Source organism: Globicephala melas, unplaced genomic scaffold (genome assembly GCF_963455315.2).
Source record: "Globicephala melas unplaced genomic scaffold, mGloMel1.2 SCAFFOLD_346, whole genome shotgun sequence".
NCBI classification, from domain to species: Eukaryota; Metazoa; Chordata; class Mammalia; order Artiodactyla; family Delphinidae; genus Globicephala; species Globicephala melas.
Window position 1 is genome coordinate 1,641 of NW_027207515.1, and position 20,646 is coordinate 22,286.

At 72.4% G+C, this 20,646-nt stretch overlaps 14 non-coding genes across 14 annotated transcripts; all 14 read left to right on the forward strand.

Moving 5' to 3' along the window:
- The first annotated feature begins 782 nt into the window (after positions 1–782).
- Positions 783–901, forward strand: LOC132595023 (5S ribosomal RNA). Its single transcript, XR_009561192.1, has one exon. It is a non-coding gene; the product is annotated as a 5S ribosomal RNA (ribosomal RNA).
- A 931-nt stretch (positions 902–1,832) lies between these two features.
- LOC132594901 (5S ribosomal RNA) lies at positions 1,833–1,951 on the forward strand. The gene has a single exon (XR_009561070.1). It is a non-coding gene; the product is annotated as a 5S ribosomal RNA (ribosomal RNA).
- A 931-nt stretch (positions 1,952–2,882) lies between these two features.
- Positions 2,883–3,001, forward strand: LOC132595012 (5S ribosomal RNA). The gene has a single exon (XR_009561181.1). It is a non-coding gene; the product is annotated as a 5S ribosomal RNA (ribosomal RNA).
- A 2,695-nt stretch (positions 3,002–5,696) lies between these two features.
- LOC132595034 (5S ribosomal RNA) lies at positions 5,697–5,815 on the forward strand. Its single transcript, XR_009561203.1, has one exon. It is a non-coding gene; the product is annotated as a 5S ribosomal RNA (ribosomal RNA).
- A 931-nt stretch (positions 5,816–6,746) lies between these two features.
- Positions 6,747–6,865, forward strand: LOC132595024 (5S ribosomal RNA). The gene has a single exon (XR_009561193.1). It is a non-coding gene; the product is annotated as a 5S ribosomal RNA (ribosomal RNA).
- A 931-nt stretch (positions 6,866–7,796) lies between these two features.
- LOC132595008 (5S ribosomal RNA) lies at positions 7,797–7,915 on the forward strand. The gene has a single exon (XR_009561177.1). It is a non-coding gene; the product is annotated as a 5S ribosomal RNA (ribosomal RNA).
- Positions 7,916–8,846: 931 nt separating this feature from the next.
- Positions 8,847–8,965, forward strand: LOC132595045 (5S ribosomal RNA). Its single transcript, XR_009561214.1, has one exon. It is a non-coding gene; the product is annotated as a 5S ribosomal RNA (ribosomal RNA).
- Positions 8,966–9,896: 931 nt separating this feature from the next.
- LOC132595056 (5S ribosomal RNA) lies at positions 9,897–10,015 on the forward strand. The gene has a single exon (XR_009561225.1). It is a non-coding gene; the product is annotated as a 5S ribosomal RNA (ribosomal RNA).
- A 2,695-nt stretch (positions 10,016–12,710) lies between these two features.
- Positions 12,711–12,829, forward strand: LOC132594907 (5S ribosomal RNA). Its single transcript, XR_009561076.1, has one exon. It is a non-coding gene; the product is annotated as a 5S ribosomal RNA (ribosomal RNA).
- A 931-nt stretch (positions 12,830–13,760) lies between these two features.
- Positions 13,761–13,879, forward strand: LOC132594918 (5S ribosomal RNA). The gene has a single exon (XR_009561087.1). It is a non-coding gene; the product is annotated as a 5S ribosomal RNA (ribosomal RNA).
- A 931-nt stretch (positions 13,880–14,810) lies between these two features.
- On the forward strand, positions 14,811–14,929 carry LOC132594929 (5S ribosomal RNA). The gene has a single exon (XR_009561098.1). It is a non-coding gene; the product is annotated as a 5S ribosomal RNA (ribosomal RNA).
- Positions 14,930–17,624: 2,695 nt separating this feature from the next.
- LOC132594940 (5S ribosomal RNA) lies at positions 17,625–17,743 on the forward strand. The gene has a single exon (XR_009561109.1). It is a non-coding gene; the product is annotated as a 5S ribosomal RNA (ribosomal RNA).
- A 931-nt stretch (positions 17,744–18,674) lies between these two features.
- Positions 18,675–18,793, forward strand: LOC132594951 (5S ribosomal RNA). Its single transcript, XR_009561120.1, has one exon. It is a non-coding gene; the product is annotated as a 5S ribosomal RNA (ribosomal RNA).
- Positions 18,794–19,724: 931 nt separating this feature from the next.
- On the forward strand, positions 19,725–19,843 carry LOC132594962 (5S ribosomal RNA). The gene has a single exon (XR_009561131.1). It is a non-coding gene; the product is annotated as a 5S ribosomal RNA (ribosomal RNA).
- The last annotated feature ends 803 nt before the right edge of the window (positions 19,844–20,646 follow it).

The window sequence follows — 20,646 nt, forward strand, 5'->3', positions numbered from 1 at the left end:
GTGTCGCGCTACCAGGCGTCGGGCCGGTAGACCCGAGGCACCAGAGCGGATGGAGGCTCAGAGCCCTCCAGACCCAGACTCCGCCGCGGGCCCAGTTGCCGTCCTTTCGGCCCGCGAGCCCCTCGACCTGCACCTGGCCGCCCCCACCGGCGCCCAGCCCCGGCGCCGCCACCTGTGTGCCGGTGTGTCCCTCCACAGCTCCCTCCGACAAAAGCCCCCCCCACCCCGCCCCTCTGGCGTGTCACCGCGGCCGGGTGCGGGAGCGGGATCGAGGGCAGGGGCCGCTTCCCCGGGCCTGCCGGCCACCAGGGGCGGGGTCCTGAGCTCGGCGGGGGGTGTGGGGGCAAGGGTGGCCTTGCCGGGGCTGAGGGGCCGTGGCGACTCAATGGTGGCTCCCAGTGGCTTCGGGCCAGCTGCTGTCGGGCAGGAGGGCCGGCCCGGGCTGCGGCCGGGCTGCGCCTAGGGCCGCGTGGGCGGGCAGGGCCGATGCCCAAGGGACCGCGGGCCCCGGGCCCTGAAGCCTCCGGGGCCACGTCCCTGTGAGCGACGTGCGGGATCTTGGGCGGGGCGCCAAGCGCCGAAGGGTTTGCTGGGTCACGGCCGCCCTGGGCTGGGAGGTGGTCGCCAAACCCTCCGCCGCCGCCCGATACCCGAGACCTCCGTTGCCCCTGCCTGGGCGGGCGAGGGGGCCCTGCCGGGGCGGGCCGGCCGCCAGGCTGGCGTTAAGGCGCCAGCGCCAGCGAAACTGGGCCTCAAGAGGCCGCCCGCGGTCCCCCGCCCCCGTCTACGGCCATACCACCCTGAACGCGCCAGATCTCGTCTGATCTCGGAAGCTAAGCAGGGTCGGGCCTGGTTAGTACTTGGATGGGAGACCGCCTGGGAATACCGGGTGCTCTAGGCTTTTTGCCTCCCGCTCCGCCCGCCTTCTCCTTTACTCGCCCGCGGCGGGGGCCGCCGGCTCCGCCCCCGCCGGGCCCCGCTGCAGGCCCCACCTCCTCAGGCCCCTCCCACCACGGCGCGCGCCGGCGGGGTCGCTGCCCGCCGGCCCGGCCGGCCAGGCGGCCAGAAGGCGGCCCTGGAAGGCAGGCGCACCCCAGACGCTCCCGGGGTGGCTGGCCCGGACCCAGACTCCGCCGCGGGCCCAGTTGCCGTCCTTTCGGCCCGCGAGCCCCTCGACCTGCACCTGGCCGCCCCCACCGGCGCCCAGCCCCGGCGCCGCCACCTGTGTGCCGGTGTGTCCCTCCACAGCTCCCTCCGACAAAAGCCCCCCCCACCCCGCCCCTCTGGCGTGTCACCGCGGCCGGGTGCGGGAGCGGGATCGAGGGCAGGGGCCGCTTCCCCGGGCCTGCCGGCCACCAGGGGCGGGGTCCTGAGCTCGGCGGGGGGTGTGGGGGCAAGGGTGGCCTTGCCGGGGCTGAGGGGCCGTGGCGACTCAATGGTGGCTCCCAGTGGCTTCGGGCCAGCTGCTGTCGGGCAGGAGGGCCGGCCCGGGCTGCGGCCGGGCTGCGCCTAGGGCCGCGTGGGCGGGCAGGGCCGATGCCCAAGGGACCGCGGGCCCCGGGCCCTGAAGCCTCCGGGGCCACGTCCCTGTGAGCGACGTGCGGGATCTTGGGCGGGGCGCCAAGCGCCGAAGGGTTTGCTGGGTCACGGCCGCCCTGGGCTGGGAGGTGGTCGCCAAACCCTCCGCCGCCGCCCGATACCCGAGACCTCCGTTGCCCCTGCCTGGGCCGGCGAGGGGGCCCTGCCGGGGCGGGCCGGCCGCCAGGCTGGCGTTAAGGCGCCAGCGCCAGCGAAACTGGGCCTCAAGAGGCCGCCCGCGGTCCCCCGCCCCCGTCTACGGCCATACCACCCTGAACGCGCCCGATCTCGTCTGATCTCGGAAGCTAAGCAGGGTCGGGCCTGGTTAGTACTTGGATGGGAGACCGCCTGGGAATACCGGGTGCTGTAGGCTTTTTGCCTCCCGCTCCGCCCGCCTTCTCCTTTACTCGCCCGCGGCGGGGGCCGCCGGCTCCGCCCCCGCCGGGCCCCGCTGCAGGCCCCACCTCCTCAGGCCCCTCCCACCACGGCGCGCGCCGGCGGGGTCGCTCCCCGCCGGCCCGGCCGGCCAGGCGGCCAGAAGGCGGCCCTGGAAGGCAGGCGCACCCCAGACGCTCCCGGGGTGGCTGGCCCGGACCCAGACTCCGCCGCGGGCCCAGTTGCCGTCCTTTCGGCCCGCGAGCCCCTCGACCTGCACCTGGCCGCCCCCACCGGCGCCCAGCCCCGGCGCCGCCACCTGTGTGCCGGTGTGTCCCTCCACAGCTCCCTCCGACAAAAGCCCCCCCCACCCCGCCCCTCTGGCGTGTCACCGCGGCCGGGTGCGGGAGCGGGATCGAGGGCAGGGGCCGCTTCCCCGGGCCTGCCGGCCACCAGGGGCGGGGTCCTGAGCTCGGCGGGGGGTGTGGGGGCAAGGGTGGCCTTGCCGGGGCTGAGGGGCCGTGGCGACTCAATGGTGGCTCCCAGTGGCTTCGGGCCAGCTGCTGTCGGGCAGGAGGGCCGGCCCGGGCTGCGGCCGGGCTGCGCCTAGGGCCGCGTGGGCGGGCAGGGCCGATGCCCAAGGGACCGCGGGCCCCGGGCCCTGAAGCCTCCGGGGCCACGTCCCTGTGAGCGACGTGCGGGATCTTGGGCGGGGCGCCAAGCGCCGAAGGGTTTGCTGGGTCACGGCCGCCCTGGGCTGGGAGGTGGTCGCCAAACCCTCCGCCGCCGCCCGATACCCGAGACCTCCGTTGCCCCTGCCTGGGCGGGCGAGGGGGCCCTGCCGGGGCGGGCCGGCCGCCAGGCTGGCGTTAAGGCGCCAGCGCCAGCGAAACTGGGCCTCAAGAGGCCGCCCGCGGCCCCCCGCCCCCGTCTACGGCCATACCACCCTGAACGCGCCCGATCTCGTCTGATCTCGGAAGCTAAGCAGGGTCGGGCCTGGTTAGTACTTGGATGGGAGACCGCCTGGGAATACCGGGTGCTGTAGGCTTTTTGCCTCCCGCTCCGCCCGCCTTCTCCTTTACTCGCCCGCGGCGGGGGGGCCGCCGGCTCCGCCCCCGCCGAGCCCCGCTGCAGGCAGTAGTCAAGGTGGGTTTACCTGCCCGAGCAGGAAGCTTGGGCGATGGCAGAAGTGGGAAGAAACTCTTGAGCACAGGTTCTTGGGATCCACGGAGCAGCGCATGCACATGCGATGGGTGCCTACACAGCTGGCTTGCTTGTCTGTGGGGAAAGGCGAGATGGGTCAGGGCCTGGGTTCCTGAGGGGCTGAGAATCAAGGCAGGGATAGAAGAAAGGGGACAGGCCCACATCCCCTGAACCCACGCCGGCGCCCACTCACCTTTGTGGAAAATACGATTGAAAAGTGCCCGCAAGAATCTCTTCAGATGCCTCCAGAGTTGAGGGAAGAAGGGGAGGGGGGAGGCCGGGAGCAGGGTGAGCCCTGAAATCCAACCCTTGTCCCGGTCACACCCCAGCAGCCCTCCCACCTCAGCCCCTTCAAGACCCCAGGGCTCCCCCAACCGCGCTGCACAGATCCTGCCCTGACCATAGTCACCATGTTGATCCCCACGTTGAGCAAGATGAAGCTGACCGGGATCAGAAGAATTGAGTATCCTTGCTCCTGGCATTTCCTGGGGATGGGGCCAGTGAACGGCTCGGCTCGGTAGTAGTTTCGCTCACCCATGGCCGTTGGTCCCAGGACTGCCTGGGCCCTCTGCCCTCCAGTTTTAACTGGGAGCCAGACTGGGTCATAATGGGGCAGGTGGTGAGGTCACAGTGAGGGAGGGGGATGAAAAGGAGGGCCCAGAGTGGCATTCCCTGGTAACCAGGGTCAGGTAAGCTGAGCCTGGACAGTCAAACAGGGCCCGGTGGCCGGCATACATCCCCTCGAGCGGTCATTCATTCGCTCACCGCCCGCTGACTCACTTGTTCAAATGACACATTGCGTCTCTTGGCCCCTCTTGAGACTAGGAAGACCTTGGCCTCAGAGGCCTGCTGAAGGCCTGGCTGGAGTCCAGAGCCTCAGCCTTCTTCATGCCCTTCACTGGGCCTGGAGCTGGACCTGCCCAGATGTGGAACCTCCCAGTTTGGAAGCAACTTCTTGTATGAGGCTCTCTGTGGACAGGGACAGCTGAGACACAGAGGAGGTGCCCAGAGACCAGGGGTTTGGAGTCTGCAGCTGCAGATGTACTTAGTGCATGGTATAGGACCAGGAGGGGCCTGCTGGCAGAACTGTGGCCACTAAACCAAAGGGACCCTCAGGCCAAGAAGGGGACACTGGCTTCTTATTGCAGGAAGCCAAGCGCAGGGACCCAGGCTGGCAGAAGGAGTGGCGCTTCCAAGCCACAGACCACCAATGTTTCCTGGACTCTGGCGCTCTTTATTCCTCTCTCCATGCCCTGCCGCCCCCTGCCCCTGCCCCCACTTGCTGCTGGTAAGTTCATTTTCCCAGTCTGGCTCCCGTGCAGAGAGGGCCTGGAGGCCGAGGTGGAAGGTAGCAGCGAGTTGGCCCGCGCTTGGCCCTCCTGCGGTTGCCGCTTCAGCACCAGACTGTCATACACCTGGTAGTTGGCATTGCCTCCCGGGTTCCGGCTGAGTGGCATGAAGGTGGGCGGGGGTGGAGGGTGCTCGGTAGCCTGGACGTCGGGCAGGAGGTGAGAGGGGCGGAGGAGCAGCGCTGAGCTGGGAGCCGGGGCCCGCTGGTCCGAGGCCTCGGCCAGTACCGTGAGGGAGGCGGAGGTGGCCACAGGGCGCCGCAAGGGCAGGATCTCAGCCCATTCGGCCGCCGGGTGCCGCACCTCGTGGGGATCGCGGGAGTAATCCAAGTGTCCCGTGGAGGGATGCAGGCTGCGGTTGGACTCGCTGTGAGCACAGCTGGGGAGGCTACGTCTGTGGGCCGGTGGGGTGTCGCGCTACCAGGCGTCGGGCCGGTAGACCCGAGGCACCAGAGCGGATGGAGGCTCAGAGCCCTCCAGACCCAGACTCCGCCATGGGCCCAGTTGCCGTCCTTTCGGCCCGCGAGCCCCTCGACCTGCACCTGGCCGCCCCCACCGGCGCCCAGCCCCGGCGCCGCCACCTGTGTGCCGGTGTGTCCCTCCACAGCTCCCTCCGACAAAAGCCCCCCCCACCCCGCCCCTCTGGCGTGTCACCGCGGCCGGGTGCGGGAGCGGGATCGAGGGCAGGGGCCGCTTCCCCGGGCCTGCCGGCCACCAGGGGCGGGGTCCTGAGCTCGGCGGGGGGTGTGGGGGCAAGGGTGGCCTTGCCGGGGCTGAGGGGCCGTGGCGACACAATGGTGGCTCCCAGTGGCTTCGGGCCAGCTGCTGTCGGGCAGGAGGGCCGGCCCGGGCTGCGGCCGGGCTGCGCCTAGGGCCGCGTGGGCGGGCAGGGCCGATGCCCAAGGGACCGCGGGCCCCGGGCCCTGAAGCCTCCGGGGCCACGTCCCTGTGAGCGACGTGCGGGATCTTGGGCGGGGCGCCAAGCGCCGAAGGGTTTGCTGGGTCACGGCCGCCCTGGGCTGGGAGGTGGTCGCCAAACCCTCCGCCGCCGCCCGATACCCGAGACCTCCGTTGCCCCTGCCTGGGCCGGCGAGGGGGCCCTGCCGGGGCGGGCCGGCCGCCAGGCTGGCGTTAAGGCGCCAGCGCCAGCGAAACTGGGCCTCAAGAGGCCGCCCGCGGTCCCCCGCCCCCGTCTACGGCCATACCACCCTGAACGCGCCCGATCTCGTCTGATCTCGGAAGCTAAGCAGGGTCGGGCCTGGTTAGTACTTGGATGGGAGACCGCCTGGGAATACCGGGTGCTGTAGGCTTTTTGCCTCCCGCTCCGCCCGCCTTCTCCTTTACTCGCCCGCGGCGGGGGCCGCCGGCTCCGCCCCCGCCGGGCCCCGCTGCAGGCCCCACCTCCTCAGGCCCCTCCCACCACGGCGCGCGCCGGCGGGGTCGCTCCCCGCCGGCCCGGCCGGCCAGGCGGCCAGAAGGCGGCCCTGGAAGGCAGGCGCACCCCAGACGCTCCCGGGGTGGCTGGCCCGGACCCAGACTCCGCCGCGGGCCCAGTTGCCGTCCTTTCGGCCCGCGAGCCCCTCGACCTGCACCTGGCCGCCCCCACCGGCGCCCAGCCCCGGCGCCGCCACCTGTGTGCCGGTGTGTCCCTCCACAGCTCCCTCCGACAAAAGCCCCCCCCACCCCGCCCCTCTGGCGTGTCACCGCGGCCGGGTGCGGGAGCGGGATCGAGGGCAGGGGCCGCTTCCCCGGGCCTGCCGGCCACCAGGGGCGGGGTCCTGAGCTCGGCGGGGGGTGTGGGGGCAAGGGTGGCCTTGCCGGGGCTGAGGGGCCGTGGCGACTCAATGGTGGCTCCCAGTGGCTTCGGGCCAGCTGCTGTCGGGCAGGAGGGCCGGCCCGGGCTGCGGCCGGGCTGCGCCTAGGGCCGCGTGGGCGGGCAGGGCCGATGCCCAAGGGACCGCGGGCCCCGGGCCCTGAAGCCTCCGGGGCCACGTCCCTGTGAGCGACGTGCGGGATCTTGGGCGGGGCGCCAAGCGCCGAAGGGTTTGCTGGGTCACGGCCGCCCTGGGCTGGGAGGTGGTCGCCAAACCCTCCGCCGCCGCCCGATACCCGAGACCTCCGTTGCCCCTGCCTGGGCGGGCGAGGGGGCCCTGCCGGGGCGGGCCGGCCGCCAGGCTGGCGTTAAGGCGCCAGCGCCAGCGAAACTGGGCCTCAAGAGGCCGCCCGCGGTCCCCCGCCCCCGTCTACGGCCATACCACCCTGAACGCGCCAGATCTCGTCTGATCTCGGAAGCTAAGCAGGGTCGGGCCTGGTTAGTACTTGGATGGGAGACCGCCTGGGAATACCGGGTGCTCTAGGCTTTTTGCCTCCCGCTCCGCCCGCCTTCTCCTTTACTCGCCCGCGGCGGGGGCCGCCGGCTCCGCCCCCGCCGGGCCCCGCTGCAGGCCCCACCTCCTCAGGCCCCTCCCACCACGGCGCGCGCCGGCGGGGTCGCTGCCCGCCGGCCCGGCCGGCCAGGCGGCCAGAAGGCGGCCCTGGAAGGCAGGCGCACCCCAGACGCTCCCGGGGTGGCTGGCCCGGACCCAGACTCCGCCGCGGGCCCAGTTGCCGTCCTTTCGGCCCGCGAGCCCCTCGACCTGCACCTGGCCGCCCCCACCGGCGCCCAGCCCCGGCGCCGCCACCTGTGTGCCGGTGTGTCCCTCCACAGCTCCCTCCGACAAAAGCCCCCCCCACCCCGCCCCTCTGGCGTGTCACCGCGGCCGGGTGCGGGAGCGGGATCGAGGGCAGGGGCCGCTTCCCCGGGCCTGCCGGCCACCAGGGGCGGGGTCCTGAGCTCGGCGGGGGGTGTGGGGGCAAGGGTGGCCTTGCCGGGGCTGAGGGGCCGTGGCGACTCAATGGTGGCTCCCAGTGGCTTCGGGCCAGCTGCTGTCGGGCAGGAGGGCCGGCCCGGGCTGCGGCCGGGCTGCGCCTAGGGCCGCGTGGGCGGGCAGGGCCGATGCCCAAGGGACCGCGGGCCCCGGGCCCTGAAGCCTCCGGGGCCACGTCCCTGTGAGCGACGTGCGGGATCTTGGGCGGGGCGCCAAGCGCCGAAGGGTTTGCTGGGTCACGGCCGCCCTGGGCTGGGAGGTGGTCGCCAAACCCTCCGCCGCCGCCCGATACCCGAGACCTCCGTTGCCCCTGCCTGGGCGGGCGAGGGGGCCCTGCCGGGGCGGGCCGGCCGCCAGGCTGGCGTTAAGACGCCAGCGCCAGCGAAACTGGGCCTCAAGAGGCCGCCCGCGGCCCCCCGCCCCCGTCTACGGCCATACCATCCTGAACGCGCCCGATCTCGTCTGATCTCGGAAGCTAAGCAGGGTCGGGCCTGGTTAGTACTTGGATGGGAGACCGCCTGGGAATACCGGGTGCTGTAGGCTTTTTGCCTCCCGCTCCGCCCGCCTTCTCCTTTACTCGCCCGCGGCGGGGGCCGCCGGCTCCGCCCCCGCCGGGCCCCGCTGCAGGCCCCACCTCCTCAGGCCCCTCCCACCACGGCGCGCGCCGGCGGGGTCGCTGCCCGCCGGCCCGGCCGGCCAGGCGGCCAGAAGGCGGCCCTGGAAGGCAGGCGCACCCCAGACGCTCCCGGGGTGGCTGGCCCGGACCCAGACTCCGCCGCGGGCCCAGTTGCCGTCCTTTCGGCCCGCGAGCCCCTCGACCTGCACCTGGCCGCCCCCACCGGCGCCCAGCCCCGGCGCCGCCACCTGTGTGCCGGTGTGTCCCTCCACAGCTCCCTCCGACAAAAGCCCCCCCCACCCCGCCCCTCTGGCGTGTCACCGCGGCCGGGTGCGGGAGCGGGATCGAGGGCAGGGGCCGCTTCCCCGGGCCTGCCGGCCACCAGGGGCGGGGTCCTGAGCTCGGCGGGGGGTGTGGGGGCAAGGGTGGCCTTGCCGGGGCTGAGGGGCCGTGGCGACTCAATGGTGGCTCCCAGTGGCTTCGGGCCAGCTGCTGTCGGGCAGGAGGGCCGGCCCGGGCTGCGGCCGGGCTGCGCCTAGGGCCGCGTGGGCGGGCAGGGCCGATGCCCAAGGGACCGCGGGCCCCGGGCCCTGAAGCCTCCGGGGCCACGTCCCTGTGAGCGACGTGCGGGATCTTGGGCGGGGCGCCAAGCGCCGAAGGGTTTGCTGGGTCACGGCCGCCCTGGGCTGGGAGGTGGTCGCCAAACCCTCCGCCGCCGCCCGATACCCGAGACCTCCGTTGCCCCTGCCTGGGCCGGCGAGGGGGCCCTGCCGGGGCGGGCCGGCCGCCAGGCTGGCGTTAAGGCGCCAGCGCCAGCGAAACTGGGCCTCAAGAGGCCGCCCGCGGTCCCCCGCCCCCGTCTACGGCCATACCACCCTGAACGCGCCCGATCTCGTCTGATCTCGGAAGCTAAGCAGGGTCGGGCCTGGTTAGTACTTGGATGGGAGACCGCCTGGGAATACCGGGTGCTGTAGGCTTTTTGCCTCCCGCTCCGCCCGCCTTCTCCTTTACTCGCCCGCGGCGGGGGCCGCCGGCTCCGCCCCCGCCGGGCCCCGCTGCAGGCCCCACCTCCTCAGGCCCCTCCCACCACGGCGCGCGCCGGCGGGGTCGCTCCCCGCCGGCCCGGCCGGCCAGGCGGCCAGAAGGCGGCCCTGGAAGGCAGGCGCACCCCAGACGCTCCCGGGGTGGCTGGCCCGGACCCAGACTCCGCCGCGGGCCCAGTTGCCGTCCTTTCGGCCCGCGAGCCCCTCGACCTGCACCTGGCCGCCCCCACCGGCGCCCAGCCCCGGCGCCGCCACCTGTGTGCCGGTGTGTCCCTCCACAGCTCCCTCCGACAAAAGCCCCCCCCACCCCGCCCCTCTGGCGTGTCACCGCGGCCGGGTGCGGGAGCGGGATCGAGGGCAGGGGCCGCTTCCCCGGGCCTGCCGGCCACCAGGGGCGGGGTCCTGAGCTCGGCGGGGGGTGTGGGGGCAAGGGTGGCCTTGCCGGGGCTGAGGGGCCGTGGCGACTCAATGGTGGCTCCCAGTGGCTTCGGGCCAGCTGCTGTCGGGCAGGAGGGCCGGCCCGGGCTGCGGCCGGGCTGCGCCTAGGGCCGCGTGGGCGGGCAGGGCCGATGCCCAAGGGACCGCGGGCCCCGGGCCCTGAAGCCTCCGGGGCCACGTCCCTGTGAGCGACGTGCGGGATCTTGGGCGGGGCGCCAAGCGCCGAAGGGTTTGCTGGGTCACGGCCGCCCTGGGCTGGGAGGTGGTCGCCAAACCCTCCGCCGCCGCCCGATACCCGAGACCTCCGTTGCCCCTGCCTGGGCGGGCGAGGGGGCCCTGCCGGGGCGGGCCGGCCGCCAGGCTGGCGTTAAGGCGCCAGCGCCAGCGAAACTGGGCCTCAAGAGGCCGCCCGCGGCCCCCCGCCCCCGTCTACGGCCATACCACCCTGAACGCGCCCGATCTCGTCTGATCTCGGAAGCTAAGCAGGGTCGGGCCTGGTTAGTACTTGGATGGGAGACCGCCTGGGAATACCGGGTGCTGTAGGCTTTTTGCCTCCCGCTCCGCCCGCCTTCTCCTTTACTCGCCCGCGGCGGGGGGGCCGCCGGCTCCGCCCCCGCCGAGCCCCGCTGCAGGCAGTAGTCAAGGTGGGTTTACCTGCCCGAGCAGGAAGCTTGGGCGATGGCAGAAGTGGGAAGAAACTCTTGAGCACAGGTTCTTGGGATCCACGGAGCAGCGCATGCACATGCGATGGGTGCCTACACAGCTGGCTTGCTTGTCTGTGGGGAAAGGCGAGATGGGTCAGGGCCTGGGTTCCTGAGGGGCTGAGAATCAAGGCAGGGATAGAAGAAAGGGGACAGGCCCACATCCCCTGAACCCACGCCGGCGCCCACTCACCTTTGTGGAAAATACGATTGAAAAGTGCCCGCAAGAATCTCTTCAGATGCCTCCAGAGTTGAGGGAAGAAGGGGAGGGGGGAGGCCGGGAGCAGGGTGAGCCCTGAAATCCAACCCTTGTCCCGGTCACACCCCAGCAGCCCTCCCACCTCAGCCCCTTCAAGACCCCAGGGCTCCCCCAACCGCGCTGCACAGATCCTGCCCTGACCATAGTCACCATGTTGATCCCCACGTTGAGCAAGATGAAGCTGACCGGGATCAGAAGAATTGAGTATCCTTGCTCCTGGCATTTCCTGGGGATGGGGCCAGTGAACGGCTCGGCTCGGTAGTAGTTTCGCTCACCCATGGCCGTTGGTCCCAGGACTGCCTGGGCCCTCTGCCCTCCAGTTTTAACTGGGAGCCAGACTGGGTCATAATGGGGCAGGTGGTGAGGTCACAGTGAGGGAGGGGGATGAAAAGGAGGGCCCAGAGTGGCATTCCCTGGTAACCAGGGTCAGGTAAGCTGAGCCTGGACAGTCAAACAGGGCCCGGTGGCCGGCATACATCCCCTCGAGCGGTCATTCATTCGCTCACCGCCCGCTGACTCACTTGTTCAAATGACACATTGCGTCTCTTGGCCCCTCTTGAGACTAGGAAGACCTTGGCCTCAGAGGCCTGCTGAAGGCCTGGCTGGAGTCCAGAGCCTCAGCCTTCTTCATGCCCTTCACTGGGCCTGGAGCTGGACCTGCCCAGATGTGGAACCTCCCAGTTTGGAAGCAACTTCTTGTATGAGGCTCTCTGTGGACAGGGACAGCTGAGACACAGAGGAGGTGCCCAGAGACCAGGGGTTTGGAGTCTGCAGCTGCAGATGTACTTAGTGCATGGTATAGGACCAGGAGGGGCCTGCTGGCAGAACTGTGGCCACTAAACCAAAGGGACCCTCAGGCCAAGAAGGGGACACTGGCTTCTTATTGCAGGAAGCCAAGCGCAGGGACCCAGGCTGGCAGAAGGAGTGGCGCTTCCAAGCCACAGACCACCAATGTTTCCTGGACTCTGGCGCTCTTTATTCCTCTCTCCATGCCCTGCCGCCCCCTGCCCCTGCCCCCACTTGCTGCTGGTAAGTTCATTTTCCCAGTCTGGCTCCCGTGCAGAGAGGGCCTGGAGGCCGAGGTGGAAGGTAGCAGCGAGTTGGCCCGCGCTTGGCCCTCCTGCGGTTGCCGCTTCAGCACCAGACTGTCATACACCTGGTAGTTGGCATTGCCTCCCGGGTTCCGGCTGAGTGGCATGAAGGTGGGCGGGGGTGGAGGGTGCTCGGTAGCCTGGACGTCGGGCAGGAGGTGAGAGGGGCGGAGGAGCAGCGCTGAGCTGGGAGCCGGGGCCCGCTGGTCCGAGGCCTCGGCCAGTACCGTGAGGGAGGCGGAGGTGGCCACAGGGCGCCGCAAGGGCAGGATCTCAGCCCATTCGGCCGCCGGGTGCCGCACCTCGTGGGGATCGCGGGAGTAATCCAAGTGTCCCGTGGAGGGATGCAGGCTGCGGTTGGACTCGCTGTGAGCACAGCTGGGGAGGCTACGTCTGTGGGCCGGTGGGGTGTCGCGCTACCAGGCGTCGGGCCGGTAGACCCGAGGCACCAGAGCGGATGGAGGCTCAGAGCCCTCCAGACCCAGACTCCGCCATGGGCCCAGTTGCCGTCCTTTCGGCCCGCGAGCCCCTCGACCTGCACCTGGCCGCCCCCACCGGCGCCCAGCCCCGGCGCCGCCACCTGTGTGCCGGTGTGTCCCTCCACAGCTCCCTCCGACAAAAGCCCCCCCCACCCCGCCCCTCTGGCGTGTCACCGCGGCCGGGTGCGGGAGCGGGATCGAGGGCAGGGGCCGCTTCCCCGGGCCTGCCGGCCACCAGGGGCGGGGTCCTGAGCTCGGCGGGGGGTGTGGGGGCAAGGGTGGCCTTGCCGGGGCTGAGGGGCCGTGGCGACTCAATGGTGGCTCCCAGTGGCTTCGGGCCAGCTGCTGTCGGGCAGGAGGGCCGGCCCGGGCTGCGGCCGGGCTGCGCCTAGGGCCGCGTGGGCGGGCAGGGCCGATGCCCAAGGGACCGCGGGCCCCGGGCCCTGAAGCCTCCGGGGCCACGTCCCTGTGAGCGACGTGCGGGATCTTGGGCGGGGCGCCAAGCGCCGAAGGGTTTGCTGGGTCACGGCCGCCCTGGGCTGGGAGGTGGTCGCCAAACCCTCCGCCGCCGCCCGATACCCGAGACCTCCGTTGCCCCTGCCTGGGCCGGCGAGGGGGCCCTGCCGGGGCGGGCCGGCCGCCAGGCTGGCGTTAAGGCGCCAGCGCCAGCGAAACTGGGCCTCAAGAGGCCGCCCGCGGTCCCCCGCCCCCGTCTACGGCCATACCACCCTGAACGCGCCCGATCTCGTCTGATCTCGGAAGCTAAGCAGGGTCGGGCCTGGTTAGTACTTGGATGGGAGACCGCCTGGGAATACCGGGTGCTGTAGGCTTTTTGCCTCCCGCTCCGCCCGCCTTCTCCTTTACTCGCCCGCGGCGGGGGCCGCCGGCTCCGCCCCCGCCGGGCCCCGCTGCAGGCCCCACCTCCTCAGGCCCCTCCCACCACGGCGCGCGCCGGCGGGGTCGCTCCCCGCCGGCCCGGCCGGCCAGGCGGCCAGAAGGCGGCCCTGGAAGGCAGGCGCACCCCAGACGCTCCCGGGGTGGCTGGCCCGGACCCAGACTCCGCCGCGGGCCCAGTTGCCGTCCTTTCGGCCCGCGAGCCCCTCGACCTGCACCTGGCCGCCCCCACCGGCGCCCAGCCCCGGCGCCGCCACCTGTGTGCCGGTGTGTCCCTCCACAGCTCCCTCCGACAAAAGCCCCCCCCACCCCGCCCCTCTGGCGTGTCACCGCGGCCGGGTGCGGGAGCGGGATCGAGGGCAGGGGCCGCTTCCCCGGGCCTGCCGGCCACCAGGGGCGGGGTCCTGAGCTCGGCGGGGGGTGTGGGGGCAAGGGTGGCCTTGCCGGGGCTGAGGGGCCGTGGCGACTCAATGGTGGCTCCCAGTGGCTTCGGGCCAGCTGCTGTCGGGCAGGAGGGCCGGCCCGGGCTGCGGCCGGGCTGCGCCTAGGGCCGCGTGGGCGGGCAGGGCCGATGCCCAAGGGACCGCGGGCCCCGGGCCCTGAAGCCTCCGGGGCCACGTCCCTGTGAGCGACGTGCGGGATCTTGGGCGGGGCGCCAAGCGCCGAAGGGTTTGCTGGGTCACGGCCGCCCTGGGCTGGGAGGTGGTCGCCAAACCCTCCGCCGCCGCCCGATACCCGAGACCTCCGTTGCCCCTGCCTGGGCCGGCGAGGGGGCCCTGCCGGGGCGGGCCGGCCGCCAGGCTGGCGTTAAGGCGCCAGCGCCAGCGAAACTGGGCCTCAAGAGGCCGCCCGCGGTCCCCCGCCCCCGTCTACGGCCATACCACCCTGAACGCGCCCGATCTCGTCTGATCTCGGAAGCTAAGCAGGGTCGGGCCTGGTTAGTACTTGGATGGGAGACCGCCTGGGAATACCGGGTGCTGTAGGCTTTTTGCCTCCCGCTCCGCCCGCCTTCTCCTTTACTCGCCCGCGGCGGGGGCCGCCGGCTCCGCCCCCGCCGGGCCCCGCTGCAGGCCCCACCTCCTCAGGCCCCTCCCACCACGGCGCGCGCCGGCGGGGTCGCTCCCCGCCGGCCCGGCCGGCCAGGCGGCCAGAAGGCGGCCCTGGAAGGCAGGCGCACCCCAGACGCTCCCGGGGTGGCTGGCCCGGACCCAGACTCCGCCGCGGGCCCAGTTGCCGTCCTTTCGGCCCGCGAGCCCCTCGACCTGCACCTGGCCGCCCCCACCGGCGCCCAGCCCCGGCGCCGCCACCTGTGTGCCGGTGTGTCCCTCCACAGCTCCCTCCGACAAAAGCCCCCCCCACCCCGCCCCTCTGGCGTGTCACCGCGGCCGGGTGCGGGAGCGGGATCGAGGGCAGGGGCCGCTTCCCCGGGCCTGCCGGCCACCAGGGGCGGGGTCCTGAGCTCGGCGGGGGGTGTGGGGGCAAGGGTGGCCTTGCCGGGGCTGAGGGGCCGTGGCGACTCAATGGTGGCTCCCAGTGGCTTCGGGCCAGCTGCTGTCGGGCAGGAGGGCCGGCCCGGGCTGCGGCCGGGCTGCGCCTAGGGCCGCGTGGGCGGGCAGGGCCGATGCCCAAGGGACCGCGGGCCCCGGGCCCTGAAGCCTCCGGGGCCACGTCCCTGTGAGCGACGTGCGGGATCTTGGGCGGGGCGCCAAGCGCCGAAGGGTTTGCTGGGTCACGGCCGCCCTGGGCTGGGAGGTGGTCGCCAAACCCTCCGCCGCCGCCCGATACCCGAGACCTCCGTTGCCCCTGCCTGGGCGGGCGAGGGGGCCCTGCCGGGGCGGGCCGGCCGCCAGGCTGGCGTTAAGGCGCCAGCGCCAGCGAAACTGGGCCTCAAGAGGCCGCCCGCGGCCCCCCGCCCCCGTCTACGGCCATACCACCCTGAACGCGCCCGATCTCGTCTGATCTCGGAAGCTAAGCAGGGTCGGGCCTGGTTAGTACTTGGATGGGAGACCGCCTGGGAATACCGGGTGCTGTAGGCTTTTTGCCTCCCGCTCCGCCCGCCTTCTCCTTTACTCGCCCGCGGCGGGGGGGCCGCCGGCTCCGCCCCCGCCGAGCCCCGCTGCAGGCAGTAGTCAAGGTGGGTTTACCTGCCCGAGCAGGAAGCTTGGGCGATGGCAGAAGTGGGAAGAAACTCTTGAGCACAGGTTCTTGGGATCCACGGAGCAGCGCATGCACATGCGATGGGTGCCTACACAGCTGGCTTGCTTGTCTGTGGGGAAAGGCGAGATGGGTCAGGGCCTGGGTTCCTGAGGGGCTGAGAATCAAGGCAGGGATAGAAGAAAGGGGACAGGCCCACATCCCCTGAACCCACGCCGGCGCCCACTCACCTTTGTGGAAAATACGATTGAAAAGTGCCCGCAAGAATCTCTTCAGATGCCTCCAGAGTTGAGGGAAGAAGGGGAGGGGGGAGGCCGGGAGCAGGGTGAGCCCTGAAATCCAACCCTTGTCCCGGTCACACCCCAGCAGCCCTCCCACCTCAGCCCCTTCAAGACCCCAGGGCTCCCCCAACCGCGCTGCACAGATCCTGCCCTGACCATAGTCACCATGTTGATCCCCACGTTGAGCAAGATGAAGCTGACCGGGATCAGAAGAATTGAGTATCCTTGCTCCTGGCATTTCCTGGGGATGGGGCCAGTGAACGGCTCGGCTCGGTAGTAGTTTCGCTCACCCATGGCCGTTGGTCCCAGGACTGCCTGGGCCCTCTGCCCTCCAGTTTTAACTGGGAGCCAGACTGGGTCATAATGGGGCAGGTGGTGAGGTCACAGTGAGGGAGGGGGATGAAAAGGAGGGCCCAGAGTGGCATTCCCTGGTAACCAGGGTCAGGTAAGCTGAGCCTGGACAGTCAAACAGGGCCCGGTGGCCGGCATACATCCCCTCGAGCGGTCATTCATTCGCTCACCGCCCGCTGACTCACTTGTTCAAATGACACATTGCGTCTCTTGGCCCCTCTTGAGACTAGGAAGACCTTGGCCTCAGAGGCCTGCTGAAGGCCTGGCTGGAGTCCAGAGCCTCAGCCTTCTTCATGCCCTTCACTGGGCCTGGAGCTGGACCTGCCCAGATGTGGAACCTCCCAGTTTGGAAGCAACTTCTTGTATGAGGCTCTCTGTGGACAGGGACAGCTGAGACACAGAGGAGGTGCCCAGAGACCAGGGGTTTGGAGTCTGCAGCTGCAGATGTACTTAGTGCATGGTATAGGACCAGGAGGGGCCTGCTGGCAGAACTGTGGCCACTAAACCAAAGGGACCCTCAGGCCAAGAAGGGGACACTGGCTTCTTATTGCAGGAAGCCAAGCGCAGGGACCCAGGCTGGCAGAAGGAGTGGCGCTTCCAAGCCACAGACCACCAATGTTTCCTGGACTCTGGCGCTCTTTATTCCTCTCTCCATGCCCTGCCGCCCCCTGCCCCTGCCCCCACTTGCTGCTGGTAAGTTCATTTTCCCAGTCTGGCTCCCGTGCAGAGAGGGCCTGGAGGCCGAGGTGGAAGGTAGCAGCGAGTTGGCCCGCGCTTGGCCCTCCTGCGGTTGCCGCTTCAGCACCAGACTGTCATACACCTGGTAGTTGGCATTGCCTCCCGGGTTCCGGCTGAGTGGCATGAAGGTGGGCGGGGGTGGAGGGTGCTCGGTAGCCTGGACGTCGGGCAGGAGGTGAGAGGGGCGGAGGAGCAGCGCTGAGCTGGGAGCCGGGGCCCGCTGGTCCGAGGCCTCGGCCAGTACCGTGAGGGAGGCGGAGGTGGCCACAGGGCGCCGCAAGGGCAGGATCTCAGCCCATTCGGCCGCCGGGTGCCGCACCTCGTGGGGATCGCGGGAGTAATCCAAGTGTCCCGTGGAGGGATGCAGGCTGCGGTTGGACTCGCTGTGAGCACAGCTGGGGAGGCTACGTCTGTGGGCCGGTGGGGTGTCGCGCTACCAGGCGTCGGGCCGGTAGACCCGAGGCACCAGAGCGGATGGAGGCTCAGAGCCCTCCAGACCCAGACTCCGCCATGGGCCCAGTTGCCGTCCTTTCGGCCCGCGAGCCCCTCGACCTGCACCTGGCCGCCCCCACCGGCGCCCAGCCCCGGCGCCGCCACCTGTGTGCCGGTGTGTCCCTCCACAGCTCCCTCCGACAAAAGCCCCCCCCACCCCGCCCCTCTGGCGTGTCACCGCGGCCGGGTGCGGGAGCGGGATCGAGGGCAGGGGCCGCTTCCCCGGGCCTGCCGGCCACCAGGGGCGGGGTCCTGAGCTCGGCGGGGGGTGTGGGGGCAAGGGTGGCCTTGCCGGGGCTGAGGGGCCGTGGCGACTCAATGGTGGCTCCCAGTGGCTTCGGGCCAGCTGCTGTCGGGCAGGAGGGCCGGCCCGGGCTGCGGCCGGGCTGCGCCTAGGGCCGCGTGGGCGGGCAGGGCCGATGCCCAAGGGACCGCGGGCCCCGGGCCCTGAAGCCTCCGGGGCCACGTCCCTGTGAGCGACGTGCGGGATCTTGGGCGGGGCGCCAAGCGCCGAAGGGTTTGCTGGGTCACGGCCGCCCTGGGCTGGGAGGTGGTCGCCAAACCCTCCGCCGCCGCCCGATACCCGAGACCTCCGTTGCCCCTGCCTGGGCCGGCGAGGGGGCCCTGCCGGGGCGGGCCGGCCGCCAGGCTGGCGTTAAGGCGCCAGCGCCAGCGAAACTGGGCCTCAAGAGGCCGCCCGCGGTCCCCCGCCCCCGTCTACGGCCATACCACCCTGAACGCGCCCGATCTCGTCTGATCTCGGAAGCTAAGCAGGGTCGGGCCTGGTTAGTACTTGGATGGGAGACCGCCTGGGAATACCGGGTGCTGTAGGCTTTTTGCCTCCCGCTCCGCCCGCCTTCTCCTTTACTCGCCCGCGGCGGGGGCCGCCGGCTCCGCCCCCGCCGGGCCCCGCTGCAGGCCCCACCTCCTCAGGCCCCTCCCACCACGGCGCGCGCCGGCGGGGTCGCTCCCCGCCGGCCCGGCCGGCCAGGCGGCCAGAAGGCGGCCCTGGAAGGCAGGCGCACCCCAGACGCTCCCGGGGTGGCTGGCCCGGACCCAGACTCCGCCGCGGGCCCAGTTGCCGTCCTTTCGGCCCGCGAGCCCCTCGACCTGCACCTGGCCGCCCCCACCGGCGCCCAGCCCCGGCGCCGCCACCTGTGTGCCGGTGTGTCCCTCCACAGCTCCCTCCGACAAAAGCCCCCCCCACCCCGCCCCTCTGGCGTGTCACCGCGGCCGGGTGCGGGAGCGGGATCGAGGGCAGGGGCCGCTTCCCCGGGCCTGCCGGCCACCAGGGGCGGGGTCCTGAGCTCGGCGGGGGGTGTGGGGGCAAGGGTGGCCTTGCCGGGGCTGAGGGGCCGTGGCGACTCAATGGTGGCTCCCAGTGGCTTCGGGCCAGCTGCTGTCGGGCAGGAGGGCCGGCCCGGGCTGCGGCCGGGCTGCGCCTAGGGCCGCGTGGGCGGGCAGGGCCGATGCCCAAGGGACCGCGGGCCCCGGGCCCTGAAGCCTCCGGGGCCACGTCCCTGTGAGCGACGTGCGGGATCTTGGGCGGGGCGCCAAGCGCCGAAGGGTTTGCTGGGTCACGGCCGCCCTGGGCTGGGAGGTGGTCGCCAAACCCTCCGCCGCCGCCCGATACCCGAGACCTCCGTTGCCCCTGCCTGGGCGGGCGAGGGGGCCCTGCCGGGGCGGGCCGGCCGCCAGGCTGGCGTTAAGGCGCCAGCGCCAGCGAAACTGGGCCTCAAGAGGCCGCCCGCGGCCCCCCGCCCCCGTCTACGGCCATACCACCCTGAACGCGCCCGATCTCGTCTGATCTCGGAAGCTAAGCAGGGTCGGGCCTGGTTAGTACTTGGATGGGAGACCGCCTGGGAATACCGGGTGCTGTAGGCTTTTTGCCTCCCGCTCCGCCCGCCTTCTCCTTTACTCGCCCGCGGCGGGGGCCGCCGGCTCCGCCCCCGCCGGGCCCCGCTGCAGGCCCCACCTCCTCAGGCCCCTCCCACCACGGCGCGCGCCGGCGGGGTCGCTCCCCGCCGGCCCGGCCGGCCAGGCGGCCAGAAGGCGGCCCTGGAAGGCAGGCGCACCCCAGACGCTCCCGGGGTGGCTGGCCCGGACCCAGACTCCGCCGCGGGCCCAGTTGCCGTCCTTTCGGCCCGCGAGCCCCTCGACCTGCACCTGGCCGCCCCCACCGGCGCCCAGCCCCGGCGCCGCCACCTGTGTGCCGGTGTGTCCCTCCACAGCTCCCTCCGACAAAAGCCCCCCCCACCCCGCCCCTCTGGCGTGTCACCGCGGCCGGGTGCGGGAGCGGGATCGAGGGCAGGGGCCGCTTCCCCGGGCCTGCCGGCCACCAGGGGCGGGGTCCTGAGCTCGGCGGGGGGTGTGGGGGCAAGGGTGGCCTTGCCGGGGCTGAGGGGCCGTGGCGACTCAATGGTGGCTCCCAGTGGCTTCGGGCCAGCTGCTGTCGGGCAGGAGGGCCGGCCCGGGCTGCGGCCGGGCTGCGCCTAGGGCCGCGTGGGCGGGCAGGGCCGATGCCCAAGGGACCGCGGGCCCCGGGCCCTGAAGCCTCCGGGGCCACGTCCCTGTGAGCGACGTGCGGGATCTTGGGCGGGGCGCCAAGCGCCGAAGGGTTTGCTGGGTCACGGCCGCCCTGGGCTGGGAGGTGGTCGCCAAACCCTCCGCCGCCGCCCGATACCCGAGACCTCCGTTGCCCCTGCCTGGGCGGGCGAGGGGGCCCTGCCGGGGCGGGCCGGCCGCCAGGCTGGCGTTAAGGCGCCAGCGCCAGCGAAACTGGGCCTCAAGAGGCCGCCCGCGGCCCCCCGCCCCCGTCTACGGCCATACCACCCTGAACGCGCCCGATCTCGTCTGATCTCGGAAGCTAAGCAGGGTCGGGCCTGGTTAGTACTTGGATGGGAGACCGCCTGGGAATACCGGGTGCTGTAGGCTTTTTGCCTCCCGCTCCGCCCGCCTTCTCCTTTACTCGCCCGCGGCGGGGGCCGCCGGCTCCGCCCCCGCCGGGCCCCGCTGCAGGCCCCACCTCCTCAGGCCCCTCCCACCACGGCGCGCGCCGGCGGGGTCGCTCCCCGCCGGCCCGGCCGGCCAGGCGGCCAGAAGGCGGCCCTGGAAGGCAGGCGCACCCCAGACGCTCCCGGGGTGGCTGGCCCGGACCCAGACTCCGCCGCGGGCCCAGTTACCGTCCTTTCGGCCCGCGAGCCCCTCGACCTGCACCTGGCCGCCCCCACCGGCGCCCAGCCCCGGCGCCGCCACCTGTGTGCCGGTGTGTCCCTCCACAGCTCCCTCCGACAAAAGCCCCCCCCACCCCGCCCCTCTGGCGTGTCACCGCGGCCGGGTGCGGGAGCGGGATCGAGGGCAGGGGCCGCTTCCCCGGGCCTGCCGGCCACCAGGGGCGGGGTCCTGAGCTCGGCGGGGGGTGTGGGGGCAAGGGTGGCCTTGCCGGGGCTGAGGGGCCGTGGCGACTCAATGGTGGCTCCCAGTGGCTTCGGGCCAGCTGCTGTCGGGCAGGAGGGCCGGCCCGGGCTGCGGCCGGGCTGCGCCTAGGGCCGCGTGGGCGGGCAGGGCCGATGCCCAAGGGACCGCGGGCCCCGGGCCCTGAAGCCTCCGGGGCCACGTCCCTGTGAGCGACGTGCGGGATCTTGGGCGGGGCGCCAAGCGCCGAAGGGTTTGCTGGGTCACGGCCGCCCTGGGCTGGGAGGTGGTCGCCAAACCCTCCGCCGCCGCCCGATACCCGA